Genomic DNA, 15,196 nt, shown 5'->3' on the forward strand with positions numbered 1-15,196 from the left:
ACACCAACATTAGGGGAGGGCTTGTACAAATGTGACTTTGATGGCATTTTTAGTCATGCTCTTGTACATGAGTTGGAAATACATACCCATATGTAGGAGAGAATGGAATATTTCTGTGAAGGTGTGGACAATTTATATTAGTGAAATTAAAAACATTCCTCTTGTCATCATCGTCGTACGCCACGGCCTCTTTTACGGCAAGCCTACACAGCGAGACCGTGGTAAAATACGCGTCTATTTCTGTATTTAAAAGCTCTGTGAAAGAACCAATCAGCGCCTTCCCTTTCATTTTTGATGAAAATGGAAGGAACCAATTAAATCAATCGTCTCAAAACGTGTTTCAACATGGCGGACGAACTTCTTGATGCAGAAATGAAACACATTGGTGAACTTTTTGGCATCGATGCGCTTTACGAACATCAAATAAAAGTGATCAAACACCTGTTAAAGGGCGAAGATGTGTTTCTTTCAACAAGAACAAGCAGTGGAAAGTCGCTATGCTACCAAGCAATGCCGACAATTTTACGAGAGCGGCAGCGTTGTACGGAACCCATTGTTCTGATCATTTCACCACTGATTTCAATCATGAGGGAGCAAGTGGAAATGTTACAGGCGCTTGGGTTCAGTGCCACGTTTATCGGCATGGATGTGTCTCAGAATCAAGATATATTGGAAGGAAAATATTCTTTTATCTACACTAACCCTGAATCAATACTGGGCAATGACAGATGGCGTGAAATGTTGAAGTCAAAGGTTTACAGTGACAACTTAAAACTGATCGTAGTTGATGAGGCTCACACTGTAATGCAGTGGTACGGTAACACTTTTAATTATTGTTAAAATGTATATAGTATGGTCCCTTCTTGAATTGTGTCCCTTCGTTTCGTGAACTGCATTAGAATTATGTTGTAGACACATCAAATGAATAATATTTTCTATGGTTTTCAGGGGCGTCTCAACTGGAGGACAGGAACCTTTTAGACAATGGTTTGGAAATCTTGGTGAAATAAGATCATTGGTGCCAGGAATACCACTTTTTGCATTAACTGCAACAGCTACGCCAAAGAATCGGCATAAAATAAAAGAGAAGCTGTGCATGTTGAAATGTGTTGAATTCTCAGAGTCCCCGGACCGAGATAACATATCTTTGTATGTGCGACAAATAATCAGCACTCAACTACTCTCGGAGGTGTTTGCTTGGTTGATTACTGAAGCTAAATCTCAGAGAAAAAAGTGTACGCGTACAATTATTTTCTGTAAGTCCATCATGGATACAGCCAAACTTTACAGTGTTTTTAAAAGTGAACTTTCAATGTATCATGCTTCAAATGGAGATCCTTTATTCAATATGTACCACTCCTGTACTGTTGAACGTGTTAAAGAAAAGATTCGATTGAACATGAATGACAGAAATGGAACATTACGGATTCTAATCTGTACAAATGCTGCTGGTATGGGCGTTGATTTCAAAGGTGTCAGTAGTGTTGTCAATTATGGACCACCTCAAGAACTGGATACTTTTATTCAACAGCTTGGCCGTGCTGGTAGAGATGGTTCACAGTCACTCCACATACTGATATATAGTAAACAACAACTACGAAATGTTGATCCTGACATGCTTGTCTATGTTCGTAACAGTGAAAAATGTCGGCGAACTGTTTTATGTGGATTTTATTCAGATGTACCTACTTTATACACTAAACCATTACACCTTTGTTGTGATGAGTGTATAGCACTGTGCGATTGTGAAGTTCCACAGTGCAAAACCTTTAAGCATCCAGCACGTTCTGTAAACACAGATTCTGATGATGAAAGCTTGGGTGATATAGTCAATAAACGGACAGTTAGTATCAGTCAGGTTACATCTTTGCACGCTGCATTAGAGCAATATAAAGAATCACTTGGTGATACTGAAAATATATTCATATTAGCTGAGCTCACTCATGGCTTTACTAAATCTTTGATTAATCAAATCATTGACAATTGTGACAAAATATTTACAACTGATGATTTGATGTCAATGTGTAATGTGTGGACCTTTCAGCAGGCAACCCATGTTATTGAAATATTTGACATAATATTTTCAGATTTATGTCATGATGATGATGAAATGTATATTGATCAAGATGACTGATATTTCTGCTATTGACACTGTGCAAAGGCTCACATTGTGCTTTGCACATGAAAGCCAAAAATATAAGGCCACGGGACCAATGATTTCTGTAAAAGGCAACACAGCAGGGGTGAATATTTTAGAGAAAAAGCCGATGAAAGAACAAAAACATACAAAATTTGATAGAGCAGCAAAGTGCAAAATCTATGCAATACCATATTTGCTCAATAACCAGTGTGCACTTGTGTAATGCTAAGTGTCAGGGTACCGTATTTGCTCTATTAGTAGCACATGTTATTATGGTCAAAATAAATGCATTTTTTGGTTTATATGCGTTTTAATAGAGTAAATACAGTATGAAAAAATAATACTTTAATAATTCATCACAATAAATGCTATATTTTTTGTTTATGTGCACTTCTATTGGAGGAAATAAGGCATTTCTCTGACCTAGTTCTCTCCCAGATGAAATAACACACATTTTTACAAAAATGAGAATAACGTACCTGGTATACACTTTATTTCTATACATATCCACAGTGTACATGTCTGTATCCAGAAAAGGTGTATTTTGAAGGAGCATATCATAATGCATACTTGGGTAAAAAGCTATGCTTAAAATTTTGGAATTAACAAATTACAGCGAGTTTGGGGAATTTTAAATCCTGTAAAAATAAGGAAGGTTTGTTTTCATGAACCTTTTTTTAAAGATACATTTCAAATATGGCAACGTACACAGAATACTAATAAAGCAAATACAATATGTTCACATGATTAAGCATATTTTTGTATGAAGATTGAAGTTGTGCACTAGACGCAATGATGTGCTATTCTTATTTTAAGCATTCCAGATAGAAAACCAAAAATGTATCTGTAACATTTTGAAGGACTGTATTTAGTAACTGCCATAACACACATGTAATAGTGTTGACTTCATTAATGCTGCAAGGTTTCAGTTTATGTGTGCAGATTATTACAGAACAATATCTTTGTTATCATTACTATTACTACTGCCACACGTAGCTTTCGGACACCAATGTAGCACGTTGACAAGCAAATTTGCTTGTCAGGTAGCAATGTAGCTTTCAAAACAGTATGCAAAGACGTGGCTGTTGTGAAAGCTACATTGTTTACTGAGAAGCTATTTTGCTTGTCAACACGTTACAATGGTGTCCGAAAGCTATGTGCGGCGGAAGTAACCCCCATCCTTCCCATGTGCACTGTGGTCTTCTTAAGATGCATCTCAAATGAGCAGTACATGGCAGTATTTGCTCTATTAATAACACATGTGCTTATGTAATTAGCAGACATGTGTCTACGGTTAAAACGAGTTGTATTTTATTAATCCGGTATATAATAAATGCAAATGTTGGTTTACATGCACTTCTATTGGAGATACACATATAATAGGATGAATACGGTAGTATGGTTCACTCCATGCTTCAAATGACATTCCTTCAGTGCAAGTTAACAAATTGCTTTAAAATTTTGTAGTGTGAAAATTTAGCAGCTTGCATTTCCATCAGCGAAAATAAGCGATGGCGATGAGAATGTTTTACATACATGCGAGGTGCATCACAGGAATACCACCATAAGAGTGAGGACTGTTGTTTAAAATAATTCTCCACACAATATAAATAATAGTATTTGCTATATTATGCAACTAAATGACAGGTGTTAGTCTATTCTAATTTGTTCCTATGCAAATTAGTTAATTACATTGTTGTACATCACCCCACCCCCTTTTATGAAACCTGTATGGATACTATGCAATATGACAGACAATAACAACCCTTTGAATACAACAGTTCAATCTTTCACCTTATATGATAAGTGCTTAGCAACATTGCATGTAGTATACAGTCTATGTACCCCGTTTTGTTGAGCTTTGTCTTCATTTGACTAGCTAACTTAGTAGACAAGCTCCTTCGCTGCCCTAATTTTTTGCTCACATACCCACTTATGATATTTCAAAAAGTCAATTTTATCAATGGGATCTTTGAAATTTGGGAAAGCATCAAGTTGTCTCCCCGGACAAAATGTGAACATCTTTGCATCTCTCAATTCAACTACCATTTTCATGATATCACTTTCTTTATTAGCATCAGGTCTTTTCCGCGATGATGTTTTTGCCTTAGACTGTTTAACAAAGTTAGCTCTGATACCATCTACAACTTGCACAGATTTAGCAGCAAGTTGAGCAGACTGAAAAGTCACATTAGCTCCTTGTGACCTAAGCAGTGACTTTATAGTATGGACTTGGATTTCCACAACATTGTCATTGGGAATATTTTTGCAAAGACCACCAGATAAATTACTAGATACATTCCATTTATACTCAAATGCTTGCCTCGGTGTTAAAATGGCATGCTCATATGCGAGCATTCTCCAAAGCCATAAATGATACTTAGTGTGACCAGTTACATCGTCCAATAAAATGTCAAACTTAGCGTTTCGAAAAACACTTTCACCATCACACATTTTGTAAGCATCATACGTGTCACGAACAAGTAAAGCACATTTCATAAAGGAACCTTTCATTAAATATCCCTCATCTTGCTCTGCAGCTTGATGTGAAACATTAGTTTGCATGAATAGCCAGCCATGACATGACTTTAAATGATTTCTAAATCGTCCAATTTGTTTGTAGACTTTGCCACATAGCTCTCTCCCAACAGTACATTTGTATCGGCCATCATTTAATTTCATGTTTGAAATTAGCTGCTCAAGCACATCTAAGTGTGAAACGGAGTTTCGGATATCACCCACTGTATTGTTGTCAAGTATCACATAACGTTTCAGTATCATGCCAGCATGCTCATTAATCCAGTCTACTTGTTGCTGTTTTGTCATTGTAGACACATCGTGTGGAGGAATGTTCTGCTTGGGTATGTCATCTAACACTGATAAACCAAAATGTTCCATTGTTGCAGCCAAGATGTGAGCATCAAGACTGTCCTCGATAAATGCATGATGTGACCTACAAAAGATATTATGCATTACAATTACATGTATAAAATTTATTATTTTTTCATTAGTCCCTGTTTGTACATAGGCCGAAAGCGAGGACTTTGTGCATCCATCTGAACGCACCTGGACATGCCTGAGCCGAAAAGATTCAAAATTTACACACACAATGACATCATATCATACGTATGCACATGCACATGCATTTGTTTCATGATCCAATTCATTCAAGATGGCCGAACAAGGGCCATTAGCACTAGTTTTTAGATGAACTGCAATACAAACCTGAATGCCTTGGTAACACCATCGGCTCCACTGACGTCTCTTCTATTGATTGAGCTTCTCAGCTGGTACAATGTACCCCTATCATTGGCACTCTTTTCTTTGTAAAATATTTGGTAAATCAGCTGGAGAAATAGAAAAAATACTTTTTTAAATTCATTGTAAAACACTATAGTTCCAATATTCTATGCTCACATCACTGTATTTGCTCTATTAGTAACATGCGCTAATGCAAATGACAAGTGAGCATCTATGGTCAAAATAAGTAATTTTTTAATCTGTTCTACATGTTAAATAAAATCTTTGGTTTATGCGCACTTCCATTGGTTATGCGCTTCTAACAGAGAAAATATGTTATGTTTTAAGACAAATTTCACAATGACATGGATTGCAATAACACGGGAAATACATCTTTTCAACACAATGATAGTCTAAGATTATGTATGCATGCCTGTATAATTTACAAAGGAACAAACTTTTACAGGCTTCCACCCCCAAATAAGAGCCATTGAATATCAATTTGTGTTATATTTGTGTTTCTCTGCTAAGAGTCAAAATATATTAATTTTATCCAAAATAAGTACCATCAAGGATTAAAAATGTGACAAAATGGTTCTTATTTGTGGGTTATAACAGAAACCAACTGCTAAAATAGTAATTACAAAAAATACGCTTTGTGTGAGAAATTAACAAAGTCTGTCATGTACAGTTGGGTACCGAATCAGCGATGCATTAATATGTATGGATTTCAACCCCAAACTAAGTACTCTATGAATAATCAAAGAGCTATCATATGTAACAAGTTTCATTGAAGTCCGATGAGTGGTTCTTTAGATATCAGTGGGAGGGTCAGACTGACAGGGTAGTTGCTTCACACATAGTCAACAAGTCAGAAGTAAAACACTATGGACATTGTTTAGTATTAAAACTGAATAAATGAAAAGAAAAAACAAAACATTCAAGGAATATTATTAAACAAGTGATTTACTAAATATATTTGCTTAGCTGTGTTAAGTCTAAACCTTTACTTTCTTAGCTGCATGCATAAAACTGAACTATAAAATTACTATGGGTACCCTAGTTGAGTTCATTATCCTGTGTAACCCCTCAGGTCGGTGAATAATCCCTCCAAGGCTCTCAAAATCAGTTTCACCATTTAACATGGCACTCTGTGCTTTGTAAGCTCTTTCATTAGTTAAAACATCTCCCCCAAACACCAACTTGCTGATGGTTTGGGGATTATTACCCTTGGTATGTGGTACATACTTATCATGTACTTGTTGCAATATATGTATTATCCCATCACTGTCATTTTCACTTTTATCAATTAAATCACAAATCAAAAAATCAGACTTCCTCGACGTTTCTCTCAGATACGGATGCGGAATACAGTTGGGTACAGAATCAGCTATGCATTTAAGAAAACCAGTATACTTCACCATTATTTTTACAATGTGATATACAAAACTTTGATGTAATCCATTAACTTCATCAATAGTTGGCAAGAAATAAGAGCATGGCACTTTCAATATATCATTTTTTGCCTTGTCATCACGAAGGTGGTTTCCCAAGACTCTCTTTTTGATTCCAACATTTAAGAACCAGTGTATGCTTTTACGTTGATTAATGGATGTCATATAAGTAGGATTAATTGTTAAATCAAGATTATCACCAATTATTTCAAAGGGTGTAATTTCATTTTGGGATGCATGCTCAACAAATTTAGAGAGATACTGTGATGTTTTATGATTATTTGCTGTTGCATAAAATGATTTGCAATCACTAACTGCATTGAACTGCTGTTCAAGAAAATATCCCTCATGTACAACTCCAACTGAACAACATGAATTATTGTTCAATATCTCAAAATGTTCATTAGTACTAACTGCAGTATAATCACTTGAAATTACAGTTGACGTACATGAATTATTATTATTGTTGGCAGTAGTGTACTGGTTAGGAGATTGATAATAATTAATAACACTCCCAACAACAGGCTGCACTATGTTGACATCAGGCTGTACCATATAGACATTATTAGAAGGAGCAGTGCACTGACTAACTGTTCCTACATCAGGTTGTACCATGTTGACATTAGAAGGAATAGTGGACTGACTAACTGTTCCTACATCAGGTTGTACCATGTTGACATTAGAAGGAATAGTGGACTGGCTAACTGGTCCTACCTCAGGTTGTACCATGTAGACATTAGAAGGAATAGTGGACTGGCTAACTGGTCCTACATCAGGTTGTACCATGTAGACATTAGAAGGACTAGTGGACTGGCTAACTGGTCCTACATCATGTTGTACCATGTTGACATTAGAAGGAATAGTGGACTGGCTAACTGGTCCTACATCAGGCTGTACTATGTAGACATTAGAAGGAAAAGTGGACTGGCTAACTGGTCCTACATCAGGCTGTACTATGCTGACATTATTGGAAGGAGCAGTGGACTGGCTAACTGGTCCTACATCAGGCTGTACCATGTTGCTATTACTGGCAATACAAAGAGAACAAATTTCACCAAATGGTCCTGCAGCAGCTGAAGGTTGAACTAACAAGGTGACATTACAAGGAGCATGCAGTTGAGCATTAGCATTAGGTCCTACAGCAGTGAGTGCATTCTTATAAGAACAAAGAACTAATTCGCTACCTTTCTTCTCTTCAACTTGAATAACTTGCTTTGAGAACATTTCCCCATGTATATCAGCATGTTTTAAAACAAGTTGTTTTTTCTTGTTGTGAATACTAGTGGTGGTTACACTGCAACCAATTTTGTGCATAATAGATATGGTCTGCAAGATAAAGGAAACAAGTCATTGTCAATGACACGTCCCCGTTCCGTTCATATTTGAGTGACATATACATTCAAAGCAGATCATGACCGAAATGCACCTGCATATGTACAACACATTGTGCTAAATCTGAACAAAATCCATCCATGCATGACTGAGATCCGGTTCTGGAATTGTGAAAATACGTGATTTTGATGCATTTTCGGCCTTAAAATGGCTATCATTTCGCTATTGTTAAGCAGATCATGAAACAAAGGCACATATCTATTTGTGACATGATGTACCATGTGTGTGTGAAGTTTGAACTTGATCAATCCAGACATGTCTTGGATACGGATCCAGAACTGAATTCTTTAACAAAATGGCCGCCAGTCGGCCATTTCGAACTTGATCCGAAAAAAAAAAGACGTGCATCAAGGTCCTATTATGTTTAATGTATGTACCAAATTTGAACAAAATCCATCCATGCATAACTGAGATACGGGTCCGGAATGGTGAAAATGTGCGATTTCAATGCATTTTCGGCCTTAAAGCGGCCGCCATTTGGCTATCGTTAATGAGATCATGATACAAATGCACATACATATTTGTGACATGATGTACCTTGTGTGTGTGAAGTTTGAACTCGATCAATCCAAGCATGTCTCGGATACGGATCCAGAACTGAATTCTTTAAAACAAAATGGCCGCCAGTCGGCTATTTCGAACTTGATCCGAAAAAAAAAATGACGTGCATCAAGGTCCTATTATGTTTAATGTATGTACCAAGTTTGAATGAAATCCGTCCATGCATAACTGAGATCCGGGTCCGGAATGGTGAAAATGTGCGATTTCAATGCAGTTTCGGCCTTAAAGCGGCCGCCATTTGGCTATCGTTAATGAGATCATGAAACAAATACACATACATATTTGTGACATGATGTACCTTGTGTGTGTGAAGTTTGAACTTGATCAATCCAGACATGTCTCGGATACGGATCCAGAACTGAATTCTTTAAAACAAAATGGCCGCCAGTCGGCTATTTCGAACTTGATCCGAAAAAAAAAATGACGTGCATCAAGGTCCTATTATGTTTAATGTATGTACCAAATTTGAATGAAATCCGTCCATGCATAACTGAGATCCGGGTCCGGAATGGTGAAAATGTGCGATTTCAATGCATTTTCGGCCTTAAAGCGGCCGCCATTTGGCTATCGTTAATGAGATCATGAAACAAATGCACATACATATTTGTGACATGATGTACCTTGTGTGTGTGAAGTTTGAACTCGATCAATCCAAGCATGTCTCAGATACGGATCCAGAACTGAATTCTTTAAAACAAAATGGCCGCCAGTCGGCCATTTCGAACCCGATCCAAAAAAAAAATGACGTGCATCAAGGTCCTATTATGTTTAATGTATGTACCAAATTTGAACAAAATCCGTCCATGCATAACTGAGATCCGGGTCCGGAATGGTGAAAATGTGCGATTTTGATGCATTTTCGGCCTTAAAATGGCCGCTATTCGGCTATCGTTAATCGGATCATGAAAAAAATGCATGTGCATATGTCCCATATAATGTGTGATGTATGAGTGAAGTTTGAACTCAATCGGTCCATGCATGTTCGAGATACAGGTGATCACGGACGCACGGACGCACGGAAGCACGGACGCACGGACGCACGGACGCACACAGGGCAAAACATAAGTCCCCGTTTTCGGACTGCGTCCGAACGGGGACTAACAAACTTACACATCCCCTGTACACACAATAACAACCTTGGAATACAAAATAATATCCCTGGATTACATAATATTTGCACACAAAAATATAATAATGTATCATTAGGAATTCATGTTGCTACTGTAAACCGTTTAATTTTTGCTACTAGACAATTTCTATAGATTATATGGTACAGCCTGATGTAGGACTTTATAATTTTATAGCATTCATCATGACAAAATTATGCGAAAGTCACTGACACTCCATGTCATAGCACATAGGAGAAATTGTCACAGATACAAAATTTCACTGACTGGTGAAAATGTGTCTCTCCTGAAATTAAAGTGGTTTACATTATATAATATACCATACAAGACAGTTTGGAACATGAACTGAATGTTCTATACATTCATATAAGAGTGGTGTTGACCTACATAGAAAGTTGACCACGGTATATTATATTACAATACTGTAAAATAACTAATTTTCACTGGGTTTAAATTTCGCTGATTTACCATTTCAGGCATATTTAGTGGGTTTTAAATTCACGGTTTTATCATTTAGATAATGTGTTCTGTACTAAATTTTACATATTCACTGGGTTTTAATTTAGCGCATTTTCCAGTCAGCGAAATAAGCAAAATTAAAACCCTTTACAGTACCTTGTTGGATAACATGTTTCAAATTTAGATTACAGTCACTTAATTCTCTGTAAATAGAGAATGCTATAAATGGACATCTGGCATATACCAATCTTGTCAACATAGCTTATTTCTGCTTTGGGATTGCGCTAAACTTGAAGAGTGCTGTAAAGAGGCTGTGGCTTACAGAAAGGACATGAACCCACCTCTAATTAATCCGGTGGTATCACATGTTGATTGAGAAGTTCCCTCAATCAGAGTGCAACAGACATACACAAGAAATAAAACACATTATTTGATACATCTTTGCAGTAATACTCTTCACTATAATATTTAAAACTTACTTCATTTTTTGTTCCACCATGATCCAACAGCATGCCTATTGCATAGTGTACTCGTGACATGTTTTGATTTCTTTCGTGGAGTAATCCAGCCCCATGAAACCCAATTACTGCATGGTGTACTTCAGGATCATATTTTGTTTGTGCATAGTCTTTTGCCGCAATTGCCTCCAGGACATCATACAATAAAGGAGTTCTACAGAAAAACATTTTAATGAAAAAAATTGGAAAATTGGTACTAGTGTATAATACATGTAGTGCGGAAAATTACATACAAGTTTAAGGATAATGTACATAGTACAGCAGTCTCACCACCACATACAGTGTAGGAGATTGTTGTGTTCAAATAAGCATTGCCCGAGCTATACTTATACCCTCCCAATCCAGTGTTTGCGTTGACTTTGCATTCGATTCTTGGATGTTCAAACAACAACTATATTTGATGGGGTGTTCAAATTTAAAATTAAATTGTAAAAACAATCTTCGCAGAGAAACATCGCCCACAAAATCAATCATTCACACAGGCATCATCTTGCATCGTGATTCAAAACAGGGATAGTCAACAGTTATAATTTTAATATAGATGACAGCGTCTAAGGAATATTCAGCCACATTTAGAAAAATAATTTGAATTTTCATGCTCAACCTAACATGTGGGTTTATTGGGTAAAATGAAGAAGTGTATACTGTATATGATTTTTAACCACCATGCACCCCTGGTGACAATGGTGTGTCACGGCTGTTAGGATTAAAAGTGCCAAAGTCAGATCAAACACAGCTAGGAATGTTTCAATAGATCTTGCAATATTTCAAGGGAAACTGATATAAGTTTTTGTCGTCAGTTTTATTTAGCACCCGCTGTGAGGTATAGTGTTTCTTTGATAATTTACCTTTGTTTCCATTCACTGATCAAATTCTTCCAATTTATATGTAATAAATCCTCTGGAGTTGTTTTTCTAAGCAATGACGGTGCTTTTTTACTACAGAGCTGCTGACACTGTGTTGCCAAGTCCTTAACAACAAGTTTCTGTAGTTTACATTTCATTGTAGTATTTTTATAGAGCTTCTTGACCACAGATTCCAGGTTACGGTTACCAACTACTGCCTTACACATACTTTGCATGTCTTCATTGCTGACAATCTTTGTTTTGATCTGACTGTCATACTTAACCACAATCTAAATAAGAAATATTAATAATGAATTAAAACCACCCAAATTGCTACATGTCTGTCTTTTAATATTTAACTATTAATCAATAATTAACTAATAGAAGTGAAATACTGTAACTACTACAAAATGAAATGTGCCAGTCTAAAACTAAATAAATAATAGTTATAGCAGTAGTCAAAATAGCCATAGGCTTAAAACAAAACCAGAAATAAAATAACATCTGAAATTCGTGAAACAATATTACAACGAGTCATTGTCAATGACACGTCCCCGTTCCGTTCATATTTAAGTGACATATACATTCAAAGCAGATCATGACCGAAATGCACCTGCATATGTACAACACATTGTACTAAATCTGAACTAAATCCATCCATGCATGACTGAGATCTGGTTCCGGAATTGTGAAAATATGTGATTTTGATGCATTTTCGGCCTTAAAATGGCCATCATTCAGATATTGTTAAGCGGATCATGAAACAAATGCACATATCTATTTGTGACATGATGTACCATGTGTGTGTGAAGTTTGAACTTGATCAATCCAGACATGTCTTGGATACGGATCCAGAACTGAATTTATTTAAACAAAATGGCCGCCAGTCGGCCATTTCAAACCCGATCCAAAAAAAAAATGACGTGCATCAAGGTCCTATTATGTTTCATGTATGTACCAAATTTGAACGAAATCCGTCCATGCATAACTGAGATCCGGGTCCGGACTGGTGAAAATGTGTGATTTTGATGCATTTTCGGCCTAAAAATGGCCGCTGTTCGGCTATCGTTAATCGGATAATGAAAAAAATGCACGTGCATATGTCCCATATAATGTGTGATGTATGAGTGAAGTTTGAACTTAATCGGTCCATGCATGTTCGAGATACAGGTGACCACGGACGGACGGACGCATGCACGCACGCACGCACGCACACAGGGCAAAACATAAGTCCCCGTTTTCGGACTACGTCCGAACGGGGACTAACAAATGCTCCATCAAGAACTACAGTGGGTGAATTTCCTTTGATAACAGATACATTGAATAACACTAAAAATGATAAAATACTACCGCTAAATAATGATACAAAACAGGTATTTTGGAACAGTCAGTACAGTATTATTACCAAACGCTTCAGCGTGGTATTAAGAGTTTGTTTTCAGGGGTGGGTGATACCAAGGTGGGAAATGGATGCACATATGGGGTTAATTCCTTGAATTGCAATATAGAGGGTTCAGGCCGAAATACAATATATAGTGTTTTCATGTTTCGTCTGATATTTCTGTGGTATTCTGCTGCTGTAAGTAATGCACGATTTGTTCCGAAATTCAGTATATTGTGTGTATTCCAGGGTTATTCGTTTTTTGCTGAAAACACCCCTATTTTTTAGTGGCAGAGTTTGAATAGTCTCACTCCCACTGGGAAATCTGCATTGTTGCTTGAATGTGAGTTAATTAAACACATTTTCCAGACCGGCGAAAGAGTATGCAACAGCCAATTTTAACAGCCTGTCACGTGATTTTAGTCTGAATGTCAACATGAAGAGGCTAGTCCATTTTACGCAGGAGTAATTGGGAGTAGAATATGTGAGGGATAGTATCAACAGAGATGTGTATAGTGAAAAGTAATATCTATCCTTCATTTACATCTCTGAGCATTTCTGTTTTAGTATATTGGTTTGAAAATGTTGAACTTGCATGATTTGCAATGTGTTTTTTTAATGGGACTCCCCTATTGATCGAATCCCGGGTTTGAACGAGAACGGCACACCACGTGATTCGTTTGAATACAATGCTGATGGCAAACATGCCGTGTTACTGCGGTACTCCACTGACGGGATGACTTACTGCATGCTACAACTTCGCTTGTGATGTTGCTTGTTAGCCATGGATTACATGAATCTTGATTACCAGTCAAATGTTGCTCATTTGACGTTGGTAATCTTTATTTGGAACTGAGTAACTTCCTGGTACTTCGTACTATGATAAAACTCAGTCAACATACATCAAGTTCTCTCAATCGTAGTATTCCATGTGATGTACACCTAATATGCCAAAAATGTTGCTGAACGATTTGAACTGAATAAAAATAGCAGACGAAAATTTGTTTACAAAATAAAAATACTTCGGTTGCCAATGAAAACCGGTAAAAAACAAGCAATATGATTTTGGCTGTTATCATAGAAGGGTCATGAACGTGAAGCTAACGTCTGTTTATAACTAAAACCGGGCACCTTATACGAGGTTTGCAAAATAACATGGCAGTCATTAGAAGTCACTTTATTTTATTGTTAGGACGTATTCAACCGTTAAATGTATAATTTCCAATCGTTTTGCGATAGTATTTTCTAGATTGGAAGCAGCATTTACATTTTATTCAAAGTTCAAAGCTGCGTTGGGATTCCGTTGACAGTGGTAACAATGTCGGCGCCGGTGATCTCTTACCAGTGCGCAATGTAGCCAAAATAAAAGGCATGATCATTTGGGCACTGCTATTACAAGACTTTGGCTGTTGCCATGGTAGCGGTGGGTCAGGATTGTTTTTCCAATTAGTGATGGTACGACCTGCCTGTCAAGTATGAACCGTGACAAAATCAGCCAAGCCAAAAAAAAAATCACAGGAGAGTTAAAAAGCCATTCCTGCTGAACAGTTACTCTAACTTCGGGGTCAACTTTCTCATTAATGAAAAAATATATCAAAAATTCAAATAGTAACTTTTTGCCCACACTCCAGCCGAGTACAATGAGCTATGTCTGAGGTGTTGTATCACAGGGAGTTGGACAAACTTGTGTATTTTAATAAATTATTGAATAATAAAATGTTATATAACTTTTCTTTTACCCCCCTCCCCTTCCAGGTATCTATTTCAAGTATTTTTGTCAGGTTCAAATCGTTCACCAGCATTTTTGGCATGTTAGATGTACATCACATAGAATACTAGGATTGGGAGAACTTAATGTTTGTTGACCACCTGGAATCTGAGTTTTATAAATCTTGAAGGGCTCTCGGAAGATCCACCCGCTGCCTGGACCCGCAGTAAAATCTCCGATTAATATGGAGCCGCAACCATCAACATCGATATACCATGAGGTTTCTGCTGGCGACGTTGCGGCGTTACTCAGTTCCAAATAAAGATTACCAACGCCAAATTAGCAAAATTTAATCGGTAACCAAGACTCAG

This window comes from Saccoglossus kowalevskii, chromosome 12 (genome assembly GCF_978046115.1).
Source record: "Saccoglossus kowalevskii chromosome 12, keSacKowa6.1, whole genome shotgun sequence".
In the NCBI taxonomy this organism is placed as follows: Eukaryota; Metazoa; Hemichordata; class Enteropneusta; family Harrimaniidae; genus Saccoglossus; species Saccoglossus kowalevskii.